The sequence below is a fragment of the Cavia porcellus genome, unplaced genomic scaffold (genome assembly GCF_034190915.1).
Source record: "Cavia porcellus strain 051 isolate PalLab524CR breed Dunkin Hartley unplaced genomic scaffold, mCavPor4.1 scaffold_9, whole genome shotgun sequence".
Classification (NCBI taxonomy): domain Eukaryota; kingdom Metazoa; phylum Chordata; class Mammalia; order Rodentia; family Caviidae; genus Cavia; species Cavia porcellus.
The window spans coordinates 23,765,376-23,790,884 of record NW_026947492.1 but is presented as its reverse complement, the minus strand read 5'-3'; the positions used below and the strand labels follow the sequence as shown (position 1 = coordinate 23,790,884).

Here is a 25,509-nt window from a genome sequence, read left to right as displayed (position 1 = left end):
TCAGTCCCCTTGGTCTTGGCTCAGGGAACCTGGAGCCATGCGCACTTCGAAGCCCCTCCCCATCCCTATCCCCAAACTCTAGGCAAACTCTTGGCAGAGGAGCAGAGTTGTCATCTGACCAACTGCTGCCTGATGAATGGTAAGACTGTAGACCTAAGCCATGGGTGGAAGACCCAGTGCAAGGCCAACCACAAGGTCAGGACATATAAGCAGGTCTGTGGCCCTGACAGTTGCTGGGTGCTCAAGAATCTGGCAAAAGCCAGTGAATTAGATGAAGATATTTTATGTCAATGGGTTTCACAGAGGGGATCTGCAGGCTGCCAGGAACCATAGACATGGTGGAAAGCAAACCAAACAACCTGAACAGAGCTATTGAAGTCAACATGACTGATGTGAGCAAGCAGGTGCTGTTGTGGGGCTGGACAAGGTGGAGAACTGGTTTCCAGTGACTGCATTGTGAGTGGAGTGACCACTCCCTGCCTGCTTATGTTCCAGGTGCAGGTCTGGGCTGGGAGGGAGGATGCGGAGTACATGCATGCTGGGAGTGTCCCATCCAGGACCAGTTGGCAGCATCACAGGCTTCCTAGACAAGGCTGAGGTCAGCAAGCAGGCTCAGTGTGTCAGGTGGCAGGGACTGCCCTGCTGCTGCATCCTGATTTCTCAGATCTTTGATACCGAGTCGAGGGTGGACACAGTCAGTGTTCACATGTTCAACCTGTGTGGCCAGCATGACAGCTGTGGGCGGGTCCTGCACTCCAGGGAAATGATTGACTGTCATCACTTTCGTGGTGGCCAGCAGCAGCTCCCACGTGGTCATCTGGGAGGGGAACTGCACCAGTGGCCTGTAGGAGATTGTCACAGAATCTGTTTCCTAGGCTGCTCCTGGGGATGTTACTCCGGATCATGAGCGCACCCATGGGAGACCGGGGAAGAGTGCGTTATCCCTGATAAATGTCCAGGAATCAGTACTGGCTGTGAGGACGTGTGCCACCCCAACTGCCCGTTGGCCCTGAGCTACATCATTTAGTGCATGGCTTGCCCAGGACCAACTGCTCTCAGAAGGAATCCCTTCTTAATTAAAGCCTTCCACATGATGTATTAAAAGGGAAATGTAATTGTACAAGTGGTTCATCCTTTGCCATAAGGCACGCTAACAAAGACTCCTCTTTCCTGTAGTGATTTTGTGAAAACTCTTTTTTCCCTTCAGCTTGGTTTAATGTCCTGAGTTTAGAAAAAGACATCCCGAGGTCTTTCTTACTTTCCATTAATAAGACAACAGCAGCAAACAAAAGTAACACAGTGGAACAAATATTGTTTTATGTAGCCACAAAAATCACAGTGCAATTAAATGTGTCTTAGTTACCTTTTGGTCGCTGAGATATGATAAAAGAGGAAAGTTTATTTTGGCTACAGTTTGTACAGGTTTTAGTGGATAGTTGACTGGCTCCAAGGCTGGGTGGCGTGGCAGAGGGTTCTGGCTGAGGAAGGAGAGCTCATAGCATGAGAGCCTGAAGCAGGGAGCAGGAAGCAGGAAGCAGGAAGCAGGAAGCAGGAAGCAGGAAGCAGGAAGCAGGCAGGGAAGGGAGGGAGGATGTGTACTCCAGGCACACCCTCAGTGGCTCATCTCTTCTCACCAGGCCTGACCTTCCAACATCACATCAAATTACACCCTCATCAGTGGACTGAGCCAGTGTCACACCCAGTGTTGCCACCTGCAAGAGGCTTTCAGCTCAACACAAGCCATCACAGTGAGCAAAAATGGGCTTCTTGTCCATAGCTTATAGTCGAGTTTTAGTACATTTATAATCAATTTCAGGCTGCTTGAATCTACCATGTTGGTATTTGTTTTCTATTCATTCCTTTTGTTACTTGGTAATTTTTTTCTTTTCCCTGCTTCCCATTTTCTCTTGGGTAAGTCTGTGACTCGGGGTTTGCCTTCCTGTTATGGATTAAAAACTGGTGGTTAAATTAATACCAGCTGATGTGAATCAGCATGGTGCTGAGCATAGATGTTCCACCTGAGGAAAGTTGCCAGCATAAATAGAGATGTGGAGAAGGAGAAGCTAGGTATTGTGGGTTTCTCTAAGTGTTGCTGTTTGAGCCGTTGGTTTTCCTGGAGGAGCTCATCATGACTAGCTTCCCCAGTGTGAGTTCAACCATTGTCATCCGAGGAGCTTGGGACCTTGTGGTGACAGTGGCTGTGGTTCACTTTGGGGTAGCTCTGGTCCTTACACCAAGCATCACTTCCTGGCTCTGGAGGGGAAGATGTGTGCTGTTTGATCTCTGGGAGGAACTTATTATGCTGGCTTTCTGGCATGCACTCGACTGTTCTTTTCCTCGGAGGAGCTTGGGGCTCTGTGTCGCTGAGGATGGCTGTGGTGCTTTTCAGAACAGCCCTGCTCTTGGTTGTGAGTGTGACTTCTCAGCTCCAGTGTAAAACCCTCAACCCACCAGCACGGCTCCTTCACCCCGCTGGCATAGACTTTCTGGCTTCCACCACTGACCTTTCGGCCTTCCCAGTACAGATCTGTAAAAGAGACTGGCGTGAGTCCTTCTCGTGGGCTCTAGGCCTCCAGATGGACTCGTGGGAGGCATTGTCATAAGTTTTCATCTGGACTCATGTAGGACATTGCTGTGGGATCCAGGCCCTTGGCTGAATATTCTGAGTCTTTAGTGTTGTGGACAGATTTCCTGTACTTTCTTGTGTTAACTCTGGATGACCATCATAAAATGATATTATAAATTCCGTGTCCTGATTCTAATTGTTCTCACAACCCCTGGCTACAAAACTACCTTTATCCATTTACTTAAAAAGACAGAGTTTTGCCACGTTGCTCCATCTGGCCCCGAACTCCTGGGCTTAAGGAATCCTTCTGCTTCAGCTTCCCGCATAGCAGGGACTGCGGGCTGGCATGGGCTGGTTTGCCTGGGTTGCCCACTTGTTTTTTTTTTTTTTAATCATTTGAGCCCTCGTAGGAATAACTGTTACTGGTGGCACTTTATCAGGTTGGGCTCTATTTTTTCAAGTGACATGGAAATATAAAGGTGATAGAAGAATTCATTCATCTCTTTAAATTTCCTAACAAGTACACTTACCATTGTGTGCTTTTGACACTATCATTGTTATTTTTTATTTTTATTTTTTAGTAAGTCTTCTATAGTTTACAATACACACATTTATTGTCACAATGTACATTGAAAGACTATTATAGCACTTTCTTTGCAGTGCAAGAGCCTTAGAATAATATCCTTTCCTCTCCCTCCTGGTCTTTCTGCATTGTCATGCATTGTACTTTTGTAGATGCTGTAAACTCTAAAACGCATTGCTGTTTTTGCTTTATAGTCAATTAGTTATCCTTCTTCTGTTTTTAAAAGAGATTCTGTGTTTTAGAGAAGTTTGTAGCAAAACTGAGCAAAAGATACAGAGATTTCCTGCATACCCTCCCTAGAGTTTCCCTTCACACTGCTCAGCACAGTGGGATACTGTAATTGATGAACCTACATTGACACGTTGTATGAGTCAGAGCCCATAGTGTATACCAGGGCGGGCTCTTGAAAGTTTGTATTCTGTGGGTTTGAGCAGATGTGAAGTATGCGGTCACTATGGTAGTGTCCTATGGGGCAGCTTCACTGTCTTCAAACTCCCATAAGCTCTGGTGTTCAGCTCTACCTCCTGATTGTCCTTGGCACCTAAAGGTCTCTCCCTAGCTCCATAGTTTTCTTGCCTTTGCAGAATGTCATATATTTGGAATTTCACAGTACGCAGCCTCTTTAGACTGGCTTCTTTCATTAGTACATTTGTAAGTTCCCCTTGAACTTTTGTCCCCCTAACTTCTCCACAGGGAACCTCATAAATTTATTATTTCCTGCTGAGGCCCAGTGGAGCGTTCTGATGGCGAGCGTCTGCTCAGGAAAATTGTTATTCTCTGTACTCCCTTGTCTGGCTCTTCAACCTGAGGCAGTCTCCTTTCTCTTATGGATCTTAAGAATATTTTTCAGTTTTTTTTTTTTTTTCACTTTTTACTTGACAGTGGCAACTTCCAAGTTTCTCACCTGCTGGACCAGATAACCAGAAGCACAGTTGTTCTTTAAGTAAAATTTCAAGATAAGATGAGTCTTTCATGTGTATTCAGTATTTACTATTTTTTGTGGTCTTGGTTTCTTTTCGATCCAGATACCTGTGTGACGTTATTTTTCTTCTGCCTGAAGGACTTCCTTTAACAATTTTTAGTTGATGATTTGGTGATGGAAAGTCTCCTTCTTATATGCTTGCAAAATACTTTATTTTCATTCATGAATTTTATTTTCTTTTATGGATTAAACTTATTGGCACATTTTAGGTATAGAGCATGATCACACTCATCATAGGGAATTTGTACCTGACATGGTACAAATTCTTTTTTCCCCAATTCTCTCCCTTTGACTGTTATTCCTCTATTTGTTTACAAAATCTTTACTTTCACTTTTCCCCCCTTTTCTCATCATTTGTTCTTTCCCCTTCCTTCCTTTACCCTTCCCTTCTCCCTAGTTCCCTTTCTCTTTTGAAGATTTTCTTCGTATTTCACAGTATCTGCTAACAATTTTGGTCCTTTTTTACACTTACAGTTTCTTACACCAGAGGAAAAAGCAGTCTTTGATCCTTTTGATGAAAATCTTGAGTTACAATGAACCTCATATATGAAAACAGTATGCAATGCAATATTCAAACGTAAAAGAAAACCTCTAATAACCCTAGTTTTTTGGGACTCTCCACGCTGATTTCCACAGCAGTGGCACAGGCTGTAGTCCCCTCAACAGAAGATCGGAGTCACCTTTTCCCCACAGCCTCTCCAGCATTTGTTATTGGTTGATTTATTGATCATAGCCATTCTTTCTGGGGTGAGATGGAATCTCAGTGTTGTTTTAATTTGCATCTCTCAAATGACCAATGGTGTTGAACGTTTTTGGATGTATTTATTTGCCACTTCATCTGAGAGGTGTCTTTTTATTTCAGATGCCCATTTTTGGACTGGGTCTTTATATGTGGTGTATGGTGGGGGGTCTGATGTTTTTGATTTTGTATTCTAGGTAATAGCCCTTTGTTTGACAAACATCTAGAAAATTTTTCTTCTAACACTGTGGGTTGCCTCTTCACTCTATTAGTGGTTTCTCTTTCAGTGAAGAAGCTTTTTTTTTTTTTATTTGATTTAAGGAGAAAAAAAAACAGAAAAAGGGTACAAGTTATACAGAATTTCAGAAAAAATAAACAGTAAGAAATCACTAGTTAGTTACATATTGTCATCTTAGAAATAGTTGTTGAAGTTACAAAATTAAAGCATATAAGAGGGGACTTTCAAACAGTGAGACTGCAAACAGTTTTGTTCAATGATCCAACAAAACTCAGTAATATGGTTATCTATCTCATATACTTAAATATATATGCAGTTATATCTTTTAGAGAACTTTCTTTTCCTTTCTTTTGTACAATGACAATTACACATTTTGGGTTTTATTACTCCCACAGTTCTTATTACTTTTTTTTTTTAAGAAAGTAAAACCAAATGTGACATACCAGGACAGCTTCAGTCAAATCAAAAGGATGGACATAATGCATAATGTAAAAGCAAAACACAAGGCGATCAACAATGGTTACCATAATACCTCTTGTTATCTTAAAAAGAATTGCCTATATCACATTATAATAAAATTGAACAAAACACTAAAGACCAATAAAACCAAAACATTGGAGACATTAGAGGACTTCAAAAGAAGATAATAGTCAACCAGAATGGGCGTCACAATGGATCTTATTGTCTTCATAATTGTTGCCTAGACTTTCAAACTTGGTACTATCTAGCATAACAGAATAGAGGAAAATTGGTCAAAACAAGATGGTGAGAGCAAGGCAGAGTTTCAAATTAAGTTAATAAGAAATCAAAGTGGGTTACTATAATATATCCTGCTACCCTTAATTAAAAGGATAAAAATGAAAAAGTAGATAATAAAAAGGAGATTGAGATAAAAAAGAGGGCATAACAACAAAACAGCACAGGTCAAAACATAGCCATTTAAGCAAAATAGTGTTTCACCACAAGATAATCTCGACATAATAGTAGTTACCATAGTGTCTCTTCCCTTAAAATCTTTGGGTATAACTTCGTATACTGTAGCATCAAACATATCAAGACAATGTAAAACCATTCAAGAGAATGACAGTATTACAGGGTATTTAGAATCAACTAACAGAAAATGAACAATGGTTTCTCTAAAAACTCCTTGTCTATAAAAGTTTTTGTTTATATTATCACATATAATAAAATCCAATAAGATACAACACGTTAAATCTGATAGAGGGAGAAGAACAAAAGCTTGATGGGACTTCAAAACAAGAGGATATTAAATCAGCACTACCTGTTATGATGTCTTGTTTTCTCCAAAATGTCTGTTCCTACCATCCAACCTTCTCTGCCTCATTTCTGTTGAGCTCTTTTTCTGTCATTAGTTGTCAGTTTGTCCTCTTCATTTCGCTTTCTGCTCCATTCATTGTGGCCGCTCTGCCACTGTTTCTGGAATCTTGGTATTTTTCATTTTTAGAATATCCTGCAGCATTCTCTGTAGAGTTGAATTGGTGGTTGCAAATTCCCCTAGTTCCTCTTTATCCTGGAAGCACCTTGTTTTTCCATCAATTTCTAGGGACAGTTGTGCAGGATATATCAACCTTGGCTGGAGGTTATTATCTTTCAAAGCTTGAATTATTTCCCCCCACACTCTTTGTGATTTGATGGTTTGTGCTGAGAAGTCTGCTGTAATTCTGATGGGTGTTCCCTTGTATGTGATCTGTTTCTTGTCTCTGATGGCTTTTAGTATTCTGTTCTTATATTGGATTTCTGGAATTTTGATTATTATATGCCTGGGTGTAGCTCTGTTTGGGTTGTAGGTGGCTGGGGTCCTGTACGCCTCATACATCTGAGTATCTTTACCTTTTGCTAAATTAGGGAAATTCTGCTGGATTATTTCTGTGAATAGCTTTTGTAGTTCATTTGTTTGAGTCCCTACTTCTTCTTTTATGTTCTTAATTCTTAAGTTATAGATCCTCTTGTCATCTTCTAGTCTTTGTATTATTGCTGTTTGTTTTCTTGTTATTTTTAAGAAGTTTTTCATTTCATGCTCCCACCTTACAAATCTGTCCTCCAGTTCTGATAATCTATCCTTAGTTTCTTTCAAGCTGTTATGCCAGTTTTCAATAGAATTTTTAGTTTCCTGGTAATCTCTTTGAATCTGCTTCACGTATTCTATGTTTTCTGTATTTTCTCCGTCAAACAATTCTCCCCTTTTTTTCTGTTCTTCCATTCCACCATCCGTTTTTTCTTGGGTGGTGCTTAGCATTTCTCTAACTATTCTACTTATTTCTTGCTTTATTTCATTAAATACTTCATTTTTGAACTCGTCTATGAGGCTCCAGAGATACCGTTTTATGTCTATAGGTGCCGTGTCTGATACTGCATGTTTTCTGTCTTCATTCTCTTTTGCTTTTACCTTTCCTGGATCAGTGTTCTCAGGATTGGGGACTGAGGACCCTTTCTTGTTGCTCCCTTTCCCCATACTTTTTGTTCCTTCCATACAAGCGTATGTAGGAGAATCAGTTTTTTTTCCTCTCTTTGTCTGTTGCAGTTTGTTTGAATCCACAGGCTAGGTGTTCCCACCCACTGCAGTGTACTAGGAAGACACAGACCTGGGCAGCCTCTGCTGGGCCCACCCCTCCAGGTCAACCTACTGAATGCTTCACTGCTAGGGTGCACTGCCAGGCACAGGGACCTGATTTGGGCTAGCCTACAAGATCTTAGTCTGTGGTGTCACCAGGTCAAGCGCTCCCCACCACTCCCGCTTGAGAGGGGAATATGCGACTAAAGTCACTGCAGGGCTGTGTTCTGACTAGTCTGCCCGTTCCCAGAATGTCCTCTGTTGGAGCCTCCTAGTCTATGAAAGGGTCCCCATTTTTCTCACTCACTGCAGTTCGATGCAGGGCTCCCTGCCAGTCCCGCTCTCAATGCCATTTGGGCCGATTCCTGCTCTCAAAGCTTTCACATGCTTCTCTCCCTGCCGTGCGGATTGGGACGCAGTATCGGCAGCAGGAAATTTAAATCATGGCTTTCAATGGCGCGGGATCCAGCTTCCACACTGAGATTTTATCTGTTCATGTTATAGCATCAGGATTGCATTTCCAGTTTGTTTCTCTCAGCTTACTTTGTTCCTGGGCCGGCAAGGTACATCTCCCCTCGCGTAGGACTCCTCACATGGCACCATGCCTGAATTCTAAGCTGGTAATCTCAGAGAGCCTCTGTGGCTGCTGTTATTTGTCCGCCATGTTCTCCCGGCAGTGCAGAAGCTTTTTAAAAGGATGAGATCACAGGTGTTGATTCTTTGTGTTAGTGCAATTAGAGATTTGTTCTTAAAGTCTTTGCCTACACCAATGTCTTCAAGAATTCTAATTATTCTCTCTTCTAGCAGATTTAATGTTTCTGTTTAAAATTTAGATCTTTGATCCATTTCAAAGTTAGTTCAGCGTATGATGAAAAATGAGTCTAATTTTAATCTTTGGCATGTGTAAAGCCAGTTTTTCCCAGCACCATGTATTAAAGAGGCTATTTTTTCAGTGAGTGTTTGATACTTTTGTCAGACAAATTAGCTAAATATTTGGAGTTATTTCTAATCTTTTAAACTGTTTCATAGATCCTTGGGTATTTTTTTTGCCAGTAACATGCTTTTTTTTTTTTTTTTGTCTTTTTCTTTTTTATCAGTGCCAGGGATTGAATTCAGAACTGCACACTTGCAAGGCAGGCACTTATGCCGCTGAGCTAAATTCCCAGTCCACCATGCTGTTTTGATCACAGTAGCTTTGTAGTATAATTTCAATTCAGGGATTGTGATGTCCTTTGACTTACCTTTGTTGTCCAGAATTGCCTTTGATATTTTAGGTCTCTTCTGGTTCCAAATGAATTTTGATTGCTTTCTCTAATTCTGTGAGATATGCTGTTGGAATTTTGATCAGCATTGCATTAACTCTTTATAACAGTTTTGGCAGTATGGCCATTTTCACTATATTAATTTTTCTTCCTGAAGATCAAGGAATATATTTCTGTTATCAGCTTCAATCTTTTTCAGAGTACTGAAGTTTTCAGTGTGGAAGTCTTTTTACTTCCTTTGTTAGATTGATTCATTGGTATTTCATTTTTGGGGGATGCTATTATGAAAGGAGTTTCTCTAATTCTCTCTCGCAGTGAGTTTGTTATTCATGTACAAGAAGGCTATTGATTTTTGAGTGTTGGGCTTTGTATCTAGTCATGATATTGAAACTGGTTATTAGATCTAAAGGTCTTTGGGTGGGGTTTTTGGGATTTTATATGTAGAGTATCATGTCATCTGTGAATAATGATAATTCAGCTTCTTTCTTTCCTATCCTTTTTCTTTTATTTTTTTCTCTTGTCTAATTGCTCTTCCTAATGTTTCCAGAACTCTATTCAATAAGAGTGGTGACGGTGGACAATGGAATTGTAGTCTGTGTTTCATTTCCAGACTGTCCTTCAGAACATTTGAAGTGCTAGTTTATTGTTCATGAATTTCTTCAGGTGTTCTTTGTCATGGAAGTATCTCATTTCTTCATCAATTTTGAAACATAATTTTGTAGGATACTCAATCTGGGTTGGAGGTTGTTTTGTTTTAGGGCTTGAAAAACTTTGCTCCAAGCTCTCCTTGAGGGTTTGTGTTGAGAAGACAGCTGTGATTCGGATGGGCTTTCCTTTACAGGGGATTTGTTTATTTTCTTTCTGTTTTTTTGTGGTGGGAATTGAACTCAGGATCTCATGCTTACTAGGTTTAACAGATTTTAATATTTTATTCTTATGTTGAATTTCTGGAATCTTGACTATTATATGCTTTGTCATAAATTTTGTTCGATCATGGTTGATTGGCGTTTACAATGGATGATACATTGTATCAATGGCTGATATATTTGTAAGTTTAACTAAGCAACTCAGCCGGGGGTCAGGATCCTCACTAGGTGAACATCCTGAGCCTGGACAACAGGAGGCAGGATGTGATTGCTGCATTCCCCCTAGTGGGTGGTAGTCTGTTTACAGTATAAGTGAGGAAAAGAGGCTTGCTCCATCCTTTTGCTCTTGCTGCTTTTCTGTCTTCTGCAAACTTGAATTGTTGGTCCTGTGCCATGCCACCCTGTTTTGGAGACAGCTGATTATGGACTGAAACCTCCACAAACTGTGAGGTAAATGCTTTTCCTTCCTTAATTTTGGATGTTAGGTATTTTGTCTCAGTAATGAGACAAAAGTAACCAAGACAGATTTCTGTATGACTCACTGATCTGCATGTCAAATCTTTTTCCTGCCAGAGAAATTTTCTGCCGTGATGTATGTGAACATCACGGTTTTGTGTGTTATTTACCCTATTGCTTGTGTTTTCATTAACTCTGATCTTATGTGACTCTTTTTTGCATAATCTAGCAGCTAGCAGCTGCTGAATTGATATTGATATTGGTTCTTACTATTTTTAAGAAATCTTTCTTTTCATGATCACTAGCTACAATCCTGTCTTCTGTATCTGAGATTCTGTCCTCACATTGGCTCATTCTACCATGTATGCTTTCAACAGAATTTTTGATCTTCTGAATATCTGTGTGAATCTGTTTTTTAGATTCCATTTTTTTCATATTCTAGGCATTCATGATTTCTATCACTCTGCCCTGCTTTGTTTTTATCCATATCTGTTCTAGAGTCATTATGTCTTTTGTTACAGTCTCTATCTTTGTAGTTATCTGAGAAATTATTTCTGATTTGATATTTTCTAGGGCCTCATTCATTTGTTTTGTTACTTCTGCTGTTGTTACTTCAGAGAGTCCAGGTGGCTGTCTTTTGGATTGCTTTACCTTGTTGCCCCTTGGATTTGCCTTTGGCAAACTTGGGTTGCCTCTTTTTTAAGTGTCTTGTCATTTTCAATTTTTTTAAGCTTCATTGCTAGGTTGATGCTTATAAATTGCCCATAATGAGTAGATTTAGTGTAGTATTTAGAACCCTTAGGAAATGATAACTGCTCAGAAGTATCTTTCAGGTATAGTTTGCTTTTAGGTTTTGAGTTTGTTATAGGATCCTACTTCTTCAGTTTATTGGGGATGAAAATTTGATGCCTAATAGGCTCAGCATCTGGATTTTTGGCAGTGACTTGTAGTATTTTTTATGACTTGCTAATCTCAGTCTTGGTGTACCAGGAAGACCAACTAGAGAAGTTGCACCACTTTGGCTAAAGTGGTAACAATAACAATAGTATCAAATGCAGCCCAGAAAATCACAAACTGAGGTACTTACTAATTTATTTTGTTTAATTGTAAGAGGTAGTTTCGTGGTTCATTATGGTTTGTGTCTGGATGTTCTCCTAAAGCCTCATGAGGTCCTGGGGGCTGGGCTTTTCAGTGGTAACTGGATCTAGAGTTTGTGATTGGTTTGTTGTCTAGGGCTGGGACTAGGGATATGGGAGCTACACCCACCAGGGTGAGTAGTCTGCACACAATATAAGGGAGAAAAAGAAGCTTGCTTTCTCCCTTCTGCTTTTGTTGTTTTTGCTGTCTTCTGCTGCCATGAGCTGTTGCCCCTCCCCATGCCACCCTGCCTTGGAGCCAGACGATTATGAACTGAAACCTCTAAAAATGTGAGCAAAAGAAACCCTTCCTTCCTTAATTTTGAGTATTAGATATTTTGTCACAGAGAGATAAGTAAGACACAATTATATAACAAAATCCAAAATGAGCCAGAAAATTTTATATAGCAAATAAGCCCTCAAAATGGCAGTTATATTCTCAGGAGAGAAGATTTAAAAGAGGTTATGGGAAAAATAGAGAAATATAAGAAGAGGAAGATATCAGAAGCACAGCTGGAGGAAAAGGGGGATTTCACAAACTTTGGGAAACTTGGAGGGAATGAGAAAAATAAGAAATAAAAACAAGGACAGAACAACAATAACAACAACAACAAAAAGTAGAGCCTGTATTCACTCATGAAAACAAGAACACATAATGAAGAGAAAACCAAATCAAACCAAACCAAACAAGAAACTCAGACTCGGGCCCTGCGCCAGCATTGGACCACTCCTTCGGACTAGGTGGACTTCAACGCATACTCCTCACAATCACTGCTCTCCAGGAAGCAGTTCCTGGACTTTGGATCAGTGAACGCTTGTGAAAAGGCCTCCTTTGTGTTTCTTGGGCAAGAGTGGCCTATTAGATTTGCAAATATGAGAGAAATGAGTCTCCTTCTAGATGGTCTACTCGGGATGCCTTTCAATTGGTACAAGTGGGTGAATCCGAGTCTTCAAGAGCTTCTTGATTTTCAGGATAAAGGTGCTGCAGCTGTTTATGGCTTTGCAGAGACTGTGACACAATGATGCCATTCCCATCATGGCCCAGGATGTGACTGAGAACAAAGAGAGCTTTGGGGTGGCTCCTGTCACCATACAGAATGTTCAGTGCTTTTTGAGTTGATTCTATATGGGTTGTATTGCAACTAGAATGTTACTCACTCAGCACTCTTCACAGTCTGGGGGAAAAGGAAGTGCATCTCATCAAAAACACAGTGGCAGCATAAATCCAAAGTATGATGTAGCCGGAGCTGTTAAAGATGGCTATGGGAATGCTAGGCGTCTGTGTGATCTGTATCACACTAACTCTCCTGAACTAGAACTTGAACTGATGCAAAATCACCAGGACAACCAGGACAAACGGATGATATGCCTTTCCATCTCTGTCTCATGGTGTTTGAACTTTTCAAGAGCACATGAGAGCAACTATGGAACGCCAAGCAGACAAAGGTGTTGACCTCCCTGTTCAAGTTCATTCAACATTGGGTAACGAGGATTTGACGTGAAGAAGAGAGACCGGGAGGTGGCAGCCCTTTGAGGAAGAGTTAACAGACTCTTCAACTACGCACATTCAACTGCGCCATGGCCATGTGTGGAGACTTCCCGAGTACACCCCTGGCTAGTTTTGGTTATAGGTTGCCCGAATGGCGTCTGTATGCACAGTACTTCCAAAGGGACCTGAAGCTGTATTTCTTGGAGGAGTACCACATGGATGCTATTATTTCCATAGAGGCTCTGTTAACAGAAGCAATTGAGAGACTCTCAGGGTATATGTAACAAAGTTGCCTGGAAGCATTACAGTGCCAACAGTGAGGCTGCTGGCTGGTGTGTCCCCAGCAGAGAGCCAAAGGACGTGATGACATTCTGCAGTGCCCAATGCACTTGGGACACCTGGAAAATCCAAGTGCGGCTCTGATGTTAAATTTGGAAGAGATACTGTTCAGAACTATACTATACCAATACTTCATGTGTCACTTTCACAATTCTCTTTGGGTAGAATTATCGGAAACTGAATTATATGTGTGCCTCTTAACCTTCCTAAAGGATAAGGGTACACCTATTTTACATGTCTATTTTCACAGTTAATCTAACGTATTTTTTTAGACAATTGTAGTTTGGTCAATTTTGTTCTTTATGGTAGACTTCAGAATCATGGACGTGTTTGAGTTTATATAAGAAGTGGGTACTTTTTAAAAAATATGTATGTTTCACCTATGTCTACTAGAAACATTCTCTAAATAATGCTAACTAGCTGGTTAGCTGTCCTTGTCTTGTTTGGAGTTCTACCATCTTTTATTTAGTGCTGATAAAATACTCTTCTTGGTTATCAGTTACCAACTACGCATCAAGCATAACGCAGCTGTAGGTGCAGGACCAGCCTCATTTCAGCATCTACGTAGATTGCCTTAGCTCTGAATTCAACCAATCATTTTACAATTTGATTGAAATAGCTACTGATGACAGGCTTCCTGTGTTCCAAGTGTGGCTGTGATTAGTGCAAGAATGACTTGCAGGTATTAAAATTAAAGACACTAAATTTAGGGCAAAGCATCACATTCTCAGAACCCAATTAATCAGTTGTTGAGATTACCTGAGGGAGCCTTCAAAAACAGAGTTTTCTGGGTCCCACTGTAGAGATAATCTAAACCTCCAGGACTGTAGCCCAGGGGTTTCAATTTTTAAAACATTTCCAAGGTGAGCCTGACTTTTGCCTAATTAGAACTTCTCTTTTAATGTGAATTACTGTGAAGTAATAGAGATCTTTAGATTTTGGTTTCCACTTATTTAAAGGTCAGATTTCTTGACTGTTAAGACACAACTGATTCTCAGACTTGATGCAGTTAGACACATTATTAGAAGCAAGAGAACAAAATAGTGTAGGAAAATTGTTTGGTACCAATCAGCCAGTTTGTTCTTAGTTTAAGAGTCAGGAAAGAACATAAAATACCCAAATTCCATTATTAGGGAAAACTCAGCTTGTGTTTATTACAACAACCTTTTGCATTTGTATAGTAATGTGTAATTACAAATATGTTGAGATATTATTATAGCTTTATTGGTCTTTAAAGCAAAACTTGAAAGAGCAACTGGTACAGCGTGATCTAGAGACTCACAGAAGTGGAACCAGAGTCCAGACTGTCCCCGCCGATCACCATCCACAGGCAAGTCCAGGAGGCTGTGGACTTCACTCCTCATCATTTAAGGTGTTATGAACATTCTGTGAAACTCCGCATTTTATATGTGTATCAAATGATCACACTGTACCTCCTAAATAGGTACTGTTTTATTTTTTACAGACAAATCATACACCACAAGTGAAATTCTTATAGCTGTCAGAAAAAAGTGTATGTAAATCTGTAGATTTGGAAGGGAGGTTAGTCCTGGCCCTCATGTAAGAAAAGAGGACCATGAGCCCCAGAAACCTGAAGAGGCTCAGGGCTTTGTATCTAATCTGACTGAATGCTGAAAAGATTCACGTCTTCCCTTGTTTACTACAGTTCTCCCGCAGAGGTTTTATGGGAAACAGTAAACTGTGTTAATGCTTGACTTATATTAGTTCAGTGCATTATAGTTTTCTTAGCTTTAAACTCTTCTTATAGGGAATGAAGTATTTTAGAATCCTTTGAATTAAAATATGCTTTCCTAAATAAGACATTTGTACAGCTAAACTTGGTGTTTTTACTTATGAAACAGTTTTTCCTACCCCAAGAAAATTAGTTTTTCTCTGTACAGTTAAGAGCTAAGAAATAATGTTTTCAAAGGAAAAGTGAATTTGTTTTCCTTTGGCTTTTTAAGGTTAACGTCTTTTTACTTTGTTCTTATGGTAATGGACAAAAAGAATTCTGGGAGAGCTTGTTCCTGGTTGGTTTTGAATCACTGAGCTACCCAGTTTTAGACTCTTGCATGTACTCTTCTGTTGACCAGCCTTAATGATAAGCAGGGCAGATAAAAAAACATGAAGGTCAAGAAGTAGATGCTGACTTTATAACTTGGGAAGTTAATGAACATGCCAACAATTTTTAGGAAGGGATAGTAAAAATTGTCCACCCTCTACTTGAAGAGCTGGCTGGCCTTTGATGTCTCCATGCCTATAAATGATCACTTTCTTTTTTTTTTTTATTTTTATTTTATTTTATTTTTTTTAAAATTTTATTTAAGGAGAAAAGAAAAAAAAAGCAAGGAAAGGGTACAAGTTATACAGATTTACAGAAAAAAAAATGAACAGTAGGAAATCACTAGTTAATGGATTACATATTGTCATCTTAGAAATAATTGTTCAAGTCACAAAATTAAAGCTTGTAAAGTGGACATTCCATCAATGATACTGCAAACAGTTCTGTTCATTGATCCAATAAAACTCTGTGATATCATTTTCTATCTTATACACTTAAATATACATGCAGTTATATAATTTGGAGCACTTTCTTTTCCTCTCTTTTGTACCATGACTATTACACATTTTGGGTTTCATTGCTCCCACGGTTCTTATTACTTTTTTGGAAGAGAGTAAAACCAAATGTGACATAATAGAACAGAATCGGTCAAGTCAAGAGGGTGGACATAATAGATAATGTAAAAACATAATACAAGGTGATCAACAATGGTTACCATAATGCCTCCCGCTATCTCTAATAGAATTGCCTATATCGTTAGTTATAATACAATTGAACAAAACAGTAAAGAATAAAACCGACAAAACCAAAACATTGGAGACATTGTAGGTCTTCAAAAGTAGATAAAAGTCAACAAGAATGGGCATCATAATGAATCTCATTATCTTCACAGCTGATGCCTAAACTTTCGAACCTGATACTATCCAGCAAAACAGAATAGGGGAACATCAGTTAAAAACCAGATGGTGAGAGTAATACAGGGCTTTAAATCAAGGTAATGAAAAGTCAAAGTGGGTTACTATAATATATCCTGCTATTTTTTTCCTTTAATTAAAAGGATAAAGATAAAAAAGTAAATAATGGAGTGGAGATTGAGATAAAAGAGGGCATAACAACGAAACAGCGCAGATCAAAACATAACCATTTAAGCAGAATAGTGTTTCACCACCAGATAATCCTAACCTAAAAGTAGTTACCATATTGTCTCTTTCTTTGAAATCCTTGAGTTTGTTCGTATACTGTAGCATTAAGTATATCAAAACAATGTAAAACCATTTAAGAGAATGACAGCATTACAGAATATTTAGAATCGACTAACAGAAAATGAACAATGGTTTCTGTATAATCTCCTTGTCTTTAAAAGGTTTTCGCTTATACTATCATATATAATAAAATCCAATAAGATACAGCCTATTTAGACCATTGGAGACAGAAGGACAAAAGCTAGATGAGACTTCAAAACAAGATGATACTAAATCAGTATTACCTATTAAGATGTCATTTTCTCCAAAATAGCTTTTCCTATCATCCAATCTTCTCTGCCTCATTTCTGTTGAGCTCTTTTTCTGTCAGTAGCTGTCAGTTTGTCTTCTTCATTTTGTTCTCTGCTCCATTTGTTGTGGCCTCTCTGCCATTATTTCTGGATTCTTTGTATTTTTCTTTTTTTAGAATATCCTGCAATACTCTCTGTAGAGTTGAATTGGTGGTTGCAAATTCCCCCAGTTCCTCTTTATCCTGGAAGCACCTTGTTTTTCCATCAATTTCCAGGGACAGTTGTGCAGGATATCTCAATCTTGGCTGGAGATTATTATCTTTCAAAGCTTGAATTATTTCCCCCCACGCTCTTCGTGATTTGATGGTTTGTGCAGAGAAATCTGCTGTAATTCTGATGGGTGTTCCCTTGTAAGTGGTCTGTTTCTTGTCTCTGACAGCTTTTAATATTCTGTCCTTGTATTGAATTTCTGGAATTTTTATTATTATATGCCTGGGTGTTGCTCTGTTTGGGTTGTAGGTAGCTGGGGTCCTGTATGCCTCATACATCTGAGTATCTTTACCTTTTGCTAAATTAGGAAAATTCTCCTGGATTATTTCTGTGAGTAGCTTTTGTAGTTCACTTGTTTGTGTCCCTACTTCTTCTTTTATGTTCTTAATCCTTAAGTTATGGATCCTCTTATCATCTTCTTGTCTTTGTATTATTGCTGTTTGTTTCTTTGTTATTTTTAAGAAGTTTTTCATTTCATTCTCCCATATTACAAGTCTGCCCTCCAGTTCAGATAGTCTGTCCTTAGTTTCTTTCAAGCTGTTATGCCAGTCTTCGATAGACTTTTTAGTATCTTGGTAGTCCCTTTGAACCTGCTTCATATATTCTATGCTTTCTCTGTTTTCTCCATCAAACAATTCTCCCCTTTTTTTCTGTTCTTCCATTCCACCACCTGTTTTTTCTTGGGTGGTACTTAGCATTTCTCTAACTATTCTGCATACTTCTAGCTTCAGGTCGTTGATAACTTCATTCCTGAATTGGTCTATGAGGCTCTCTATATGGTGCCTTATGTGTATTGGTGTGGTGTCTGCTATTGCCTGTTTCTCAGAATTGGGGGCCGAGGAGCCTTTCTTGTTGCTGCCTCTTCCCATGCTGCCTCTTCTTCTCTGTTCCTTATATATGCAAGCTTATATAAGAGGCCCAGCTTCTCTCCCAGTCAGCCACAGCCTGATCAAATTGCGCCAGTTAGGTGTTCCCGCTCACCGCTGCGCACCAGGGAGTTACGGACCAGGCAGCCTACGCGTCTCCCCTCCCGGCCACCGTCAGGCTCTGGGATCTGGTTTGGGACAGCCTACCAGGTCGGCCAGCAGCGTCACGCAGGCCAGGCACTTTTCACCAATCCCGCCCGAGAGGGGGATGTGTGGCTGGAGTCGCCACCGCGCCCTGCTCCCGCAGGACTGCTCGGGTCCAGAAAGTCCTCTGCTGGAGTCAAACTGTGGTAGAGTGTCAGTTTCTCTCACTCACCTCACCACAAGTCAGTGCACGCCTCCCTGCCGTTTGCAGATTGCCGTTCTCAGAGCTTCTGCGGGTCTCTCTCCTTGCCGAGCCACTGTAGAGGCAGCCAGCCGCCGCGCGGCGGGAAACCCAAATCGCGGCTTACAATGGCGCGGGGTCCAGCTCCACACCGAGGCTTTTCTGTTCCTGTTTTAGCACCAGGACTGCATTCCAAGTTGGTTTCTCTCAGCCCAGTTCGTTCCTGAGTCAGCAGAGCATATCTCCACCTGCTTATGTCTCCTTAGTCCGCACCATTCCTGGCTTCTGAGCCGAGTCTTTCAGAGAGCCTCCGGTAGTTGCTGTTATCTGTCCGCCATGTTCTCCCGGAAGTCAAATGATCACTTTCTTGAACTGTGGTGAAGTTTTTACATAAAGATATTGAAGTGGAAGTCTACCTTATTATTTTGTAAAATGTCTTCTGTATGGCGATAAACTGAAAATGTGGGTCACCTCTAAACAAGAAAAATAAATGTTCACTTCAATGTGTATCTCTGCTGTCACAGGCAGACAGAGTCCAGATCTGTGTTGATTAATTCCAGAAACCTAGCAGATGCTTTACAGTGAGGAAGTGGATAATCCCAGTGACCCGGCACCTTTGTTTCCACTGAAGTTCAGGCTCATTTCTGGTTGTGAGGTCGGAACCAGACCCACTGGGCCTGCAGCAGTCTGTGTGCCTCTTGTGGTACTGAAATTGGCTGGGAGCCACTAGATGGAGCTGGCTGTTGCTCTGAGTTCCACGATGTCTCTTCTCCAAGATGGCACCCCGCCACATACCTTCTGCTGCGGGACACCTGATCCTGGGTGACTCACCAGCCACGGCAATGTATTGTAGCTGCTGCTCTGTTCCACCTGTGCTTTTTTCTGTGAGGCCTCAGGGGTGGCCAGTAGTCACAGCATAGCTGCAGGTTTGAGTCACCCCTCCCACATGAAGTTTCTGGGCTCAGAGCAGTGCCACCTGCCACCTTCAACTTTGTTGACGTTTCTCTCTCTTTGCTTTCCCCATAGGCTTTAGTTCTTGATTTGGGCCCTCCCTTCTCTTCTCTTCCTCATGTTGCTATATTCCAAGGTGTGGACAGCAAATCACAATCAGGCTCTTTCTCTGCTGCTCACCACTCATTCCTCCATCTTGCTGGAAACGATTTTGTACTGGACATTATAGGCTGGATTTTGTCTCCTACCATTTGTATGTGGAAGTTCTAATTTGTAGCACCTCAGAATGAAAGCTAATTTGGAAATAAGCTTATTGCCAAATAATTACTTTAAGACAAGGTAATTCTGCACAAAGGCAGGATCTTAATTCAATACATCTGGGTGTCCTTGTCTGAGGAGTAGTTTGGGTAGAGACACACAAGGTGGGTTAGGAGATCTTGCTCTGCGGCTGGTGAGAACACTGCTCCTGCCTCTGTGAGCTCTGGGGATGTTCTACTGATTCCCTGTTATCCTTTCTCTGCTCTCAGTGGCTTCCTCACATGCACATGCTCTCAGCCACATTCAGGACCTCTCCACAGATCACTGGAGCTCTCGCTCTGCAGCGGCTGCTTCTTGATACTTTGCCATCACTGTGCCCTGCGGAGACTGAACTTTGCTTTCTTAGCCAGGGAGACCACTGACTCTGTTCTGGTTTCTCCTTTTGCATTTATCCTGGGAACATCTCCAGGCAATGAGATGGGGGCACCTGCCGTGCCCGATGTCACTGTGTTCTTTCTCTCAGGAATCACCGTCCTCACTGCCTGTTGTCAGGAATGCCAGGAAGCTTTTGCTTCCTGGATCTTGTTCAGTTTTTAATGATGCAAGAAGGGAGAATGAATCCAGTCTCTGTTCCTTCGTGGTTGAAAACAAAATTTTGTTTTGATAAGCGGTTTTTGTTTTGTGTAAATAGTTTTTTTCTATTATTAATTAGGTAATGTTTTTGCATTAGAATAATGCTAAAATATGTGGTTTCTTCTGAATTTGTAGACAGTGATTTATGTAGATCACATTCTTATTGTAGGATAACTTTTGCATTTTTGGAAGGAAACCCTCTTTTGTATACTGTTGTTCTATAGTATTCAAAATATTAACAAATGAGTCAGTGATATCATAAGGAATTTGGCACAAAGACTTACTTACAAGGACCTCAGACAACAAAATGACTTACTTTCCTTGAATACAATTATTAAGAAATTCTGGTGGACTCTCTGAAAATTTATATAATTTTTATATTTGGGAACATTTTTAATTCTTCACATATTAGACTGAAGTTGGCTCCCAGTGCATGAATGTAGTATTTTTCCTCTGTATTTCAGTTTCGGTGGCGTGCGTAGCTGTATCTGTAAGTCCATTAGTCTTTTCTTTGTCAATGTCTAACCTACTATTATTAATCCCATTTGGTCTACTTTCATGTCAGACATTGTAGTTTTAATCTCTTTTTATTTAGCTATTTGTTTACTTATTCATTTGTGTAAATGAGTTTGTTCTGTTTCCCAGGCTGGCTCAAACTTACAATTCTCCTGTCTCACTGTCCGAAGTAGCTGGGATTACAGGTATGTGCTACACTGCCTGGTTCAATTTGAGTATTTTTAATGCTTTTCTTCTTTTATTATATTTTTAAAAATTTCCCATATTTGTATCAACACACAGTCTCTTCTCTGACTTCTTAGACATATAGGAGACAATGATAATAGTGATTTTAATGCTTTTTCACTTATTTTATACTCTGTGTCAAAATTCCTGGTTGTTTTTCATGTTTATTGTTTTCTTTTTTTAATGCATCATTTTTTCCTGCATTTGAGATTGCCTTGACAGTCGTGACCTGATGGGGGAGGTACAGTGAATGTTACCATGTTGGGTGCTCACCTAGGTAGGAAGCTCCCTCTGGTGGTTGCAGGAAAGAAAGAATGAAACCTGGGCCAGTTCTCGAGCGGCAACCTGGGAGCCCCACTCCGGACTGGGCTGGGCTGAGGGTAGTGGCTCAGTTGGGAGCAGTTGTGGTGGCTACAAGAGGAGATGCACGGGAAAGGGAGGATTCAGCCTAAAGCACAGGGGAGCTCCGTGGAGGCCGGCAGTGCGGTTTCATGTCAGAAAGAAAAGCAGTTTTAGCAAACAGAGGAAGCAGCCGTGAGGTGCACTTGTTATACAGCCACGTTTTGTAAAGGATAATAAATGTGATTCACACACGCACATGAGAAGGGCCAGCTGAAAAGCTGAATCTTGGAGTCGTTTGCAAAGAAGGTGGTTGGCAGGGTTTAGAGGTTATAGGGATCATCCGTGAGCCACCTGAAAACTGATAAGAATAGGCAACCTTAGGGGGAAACTGGGATTGCTCTTTTTTCTAGGGTAGGCTTCAACCAGACACTACCGTAGCATATATCTTAATATGCATGTTATAATTTATAGCTAAAGTAGCGCCTGGAAGTCTCAGGTATTTGAAGGTGGCGCTTGGAGGGTGAGTGCGTCCGGGGCGTGTTCTGCTGATTCATCCGTGGGTCAGTTTGCAGCTGACTGTGTTGTCGCAGGCAGCGCCTGGTTGCCGATGGGTCTGTCGCAGTGAAAGGCTTTCTCCACTACGCCCTCTGCTGGGCTGTGCCTGCCATGGTGCGCCCAGCCCTAAACCGAGTGTTCTGTGTACCGTGAAGGAAAATCAACTTCTCCCCCTTTAAATGGTGGCACTGGATTTTGTCCCAGCGTTGGGGAAGTGACTGACACAGTATAAGAAGGAATAACTAAGGCTTGAGAAACAGGATTTAGGAATGTACTGATGCTGTATAACTTACTACCGATTCTTAAAGTCTTTTGGACACACACATGGTCTTCTACTGACATTTTATTTATCTTTATCTGAGATTAAAGAAGTCTTACTGCATCACTCCTAAGTGTAGGTTGTAAGAATAATACCAGCTTTGATGTTTATCTATGTGTGGATGAACTATCCCAGGGATATTTTAATTTTTATTTTAGTGTTTAAGATGGGTTTTCTGGCTTCGTTTTACTGTCTGCCTCCTCCAGCGGCTCTTTGAGGGGTCCTGTTTTGAAGTTACCATGTGCTGAGTACATTACCAAGGGACCGACATTTACGTTTATCTCGATTATCTAGTACTTTGAGAAAGTACGAGCTTCATTCTTTTCTCTGTTCCCAGGTTAGGAAACTGAGGCACAGCAAGGTCAAATGATTTCCCAAAGCCATCTGGTCAGTGGACTTGAGTGCTAAGTCGGGCAGCACAATGCTCATCCATGGTCCAGTTACCCGAGAGGCTGAGGCTGCAAGATCACTGGAGCCTACGGATTCAAGAGCAGCCTGGAAAACTAGTGTGCCCCATCTCCTCCCCCTAAAGACTCAACTCTTCTGTGGGTAGGGCTGTAGTGAGCGTACAGGAAGGCGTCTCTTTGACATATGGCCTTCTTTTCCTGTGGATGCAAACCAGCAGCGGGATTGCTGGATCCTCTGGTGGTTTTATTTCTACATTTCTGAACACTGTTATGTTGTTTTCTACAATGATGGCATCAATTTATATTCCCAACAGTGGAGTGCAGGGCACCTCCTTTCTCCATCCTCACCCACACTGCTGCAATAGCCTTCTTAGCAGGATGAGATGATCATCACATTGTGCTGTTGAGTTACACCTCCAGGATGATTAGTGATGTTGAGTCTGGCTTTGAACTCACTGTGTAGCTCAGGCTAGCCTTGAACTCAGAGATCCTCCTGCCTGAGCCTCCTGAGTGCTGGGATTACAGGTATGTGCCACCATGCCCGGTAAGTCCTTTTAACTTGAAGGTCATAGACTGAACCTGCTCCCTTACTTTCATCCAAGTTTATTAATAAAACTCCCAAAGTAGATTGTTTTAGACCCCAGATACACATAACACACTCTCCCTACCTCCTTTGTCTCACTCTCCAGCCCCGGCTCTCACCGACAAAAAGGTCTGCATATACAAATAGAGAATAACTATATGATCTTTCTTTGTTTTAAAGAGGAAATAACAATAAAACAGTTTCAAAACAGGCTAGTAGGAGAGTAACAATAATTAACACATTGCATATTGTTACATTGATAATAGTTGCTCAGAGTATAAGATACAGGCATGAAATATTATCCAAACAATATTGGCACAAACTTTTCAATGAACAAACTGTATAACTATCTTAACTATCTTGTGTGTATACATATATTTTTTCCTTCTCCCTTCTTTCCTTTCTCTTTTCTCCCATCACAGTTAGCTATATGATCTCAAACAGTCTCCAAAGACAGTTGTCTCTGAAGACAGCCTGTTTGTCTGTGTGATTCTATTAATTCTGAGCTCTTTCCTATCAGGTATCATCACAGAAGTATCTTATCTCTCTGTCCCCCAACATGACAGTTGTCCCAGTGAGTTCCCTTCTTCTGATGTGGGTTTGTAAACAATATAGGAATTCAAGCAGCCAAATTAATAAATTTGGAATTTTATTAGCTGAGCCCAGTGACCACCCCTGGACCCCTGTTTCAGAGTCCAAGCCAGTGGCACTGAACTGGAAAGTTACAGAGCTTTTAAAACAGAAAACTGAAGAGCAAGACATCCTGTTGGAAACACTGTAGCTTGAATCTTACATTACTTTTGGTTGACTGTATCCTGCTTCTTTGTTGAGCAGGTTAATTTTTCTTTCTTGGGGGTGCAGCTCATTCTGCTTTTCTCATGGAACTCATACCCTGAGTACTCTTCTGGGTCAAATACAGGGCATGAGTCAAACACAGGGCACAAGATGGCATCAGTTATGCCAAACTACAACAGTTCAGAGCTAACAGCCCCCTGGGCGCCCCAGAATCACGGCATCCGTGTCTCACAGTGGCCAAGTCCTGGTAAATTTTGATCTGTTTTCTCTGAAATGTATTTCTAAGAAGTATAATCCCACTTGGAGGTATACATGTGCAACAGAATGTGTTTACTAAAAAAGATGTTCTGGGATTCATGCTGTAGCCGGGGACTTCTGGCGCTGCTGCTTTGGGCCCCTCCAAAGGAGCCTCGCCTGAGCGCGCAGCCATGGTGCGCCGGGGCTGGGGCACTCGAGGGGCCCCGGGGAAGAATGCCGCTTGCAGGAGAAAGCCTGGCTCTGTGAGAGGGCGGGCTGCGCGGGTAGGAGGGTCGCCTGGCAGGCCAGGGTGTGGGGTGTGGCTGGCTGCGCTGGGGACCCAGGAGTGTTTGGGGTTCACGGCGAGGGTGGCTCCTGCGGGAAGGCCAGGGCTGCTTCCCTGCCTCCTTCTCTAGGCGAGGCAGATGTGAGCTAACGAGTCCTGAGCGCAGGACAGCTCTGCAATACGGGCCCAGCAGCGAGAGGAAGTGCTGAACATAAAGTGGTACGCGGCTCAGTGCGCTTCGCTCCAGCCCCGGACACAGGCTCTGCTGTCTGCAGCGGGGCGCGCCCTGCAATCTGGAGGGGACCGAGGCGCCCCCCGCCCCCCGCAGAGGTGCCCAGGGACAACTACAGTCCCTGCCTCGCCAGGACAGCAGATGGACCTGGGATGGCCAAGGACCTGCACGGGTTTCTCCAGGGCAGAACGAGTTCCCCGCCGTGCCCTAGTCATGGGCAGCGCGCTCAGGCCGGAGGCCAGCCCCTTTGACTCCATACCTGACCAGGGCTTTCTCTAAACTCTCTGTGTCTGGGAAATAAATGCTGTTCTTTGCTCTATAAATAAAATAAAATAACATATAATAAAATAAAATAAAATAAAATAAAATAAAATAAAATAAAATAAAGAAGATGTTCTGGAATATTTGCATCACTTTCTATTATTGGTGCCCCGAAACTGGAAATGATCCAAATGCTCAAGAGTAGAACAGGTGAATTAAATGTGGGAATGAAATACTATGCAGTAATTAATTATAAGAAGAATGACTTTCACAAGCATAATGGCATAATGTTGATTGGAAATATCTGGTTGCAAAATGTATATCTTCTATGATTCCATTACAGAAAGTTGGAAAAATAGGCAAAACTAGCGCACAGGTTTGGATGTCAGGAGCACGGTTATTACCTTGGGGTTGTTGGAGACTGGGTGGGTGTGAGCAGGACTTCAGGCTTTGGGAGCACTCTCTCTCTTTGTCTGGGTGGTGCTTCTGCAGGGATATTCATTTTATGGAAATTCATTAAGCTGTAAATTTATGTTCATTTCTGTACACATGTTTTCCTTAGAGAAAAATAAGGAAATACACTGCTGCAAATTGATCGGACTCCAT

At 41.4% G+C, this 25,509-nt stretch overlaps 1 long non-coding RNA gene and 1 pseudogene across 1 annotated transcript; both read left to right on the top strand.

Annotated features, from left to right (window-relative positions):
• Window positions 1-1,570: 1,570 nt before the first annotated feature.
• Window positions 1,571-25,286, top strand: LOC134477545 (uncharacterized). The gene is made up of 3 exons (XR_010049563.1): window positions 1,571-1,748; window positions 20,791-20,846; window positions 22,440-25,286. It is a non-coding gene; the product is annotated as an uncharacterized LOC134477545 (long non-coding RNA).
• On the top strand, window positions 11,514-13,312 carry LOC100714587 (pyruvate dehydrogenase (acetyl-transferring) kinase isozyme 1, mitochondrial-like; annotated as a pseudogene).
• Window positions 25,287-25,509: the final 223 nt, after the last annotated feature.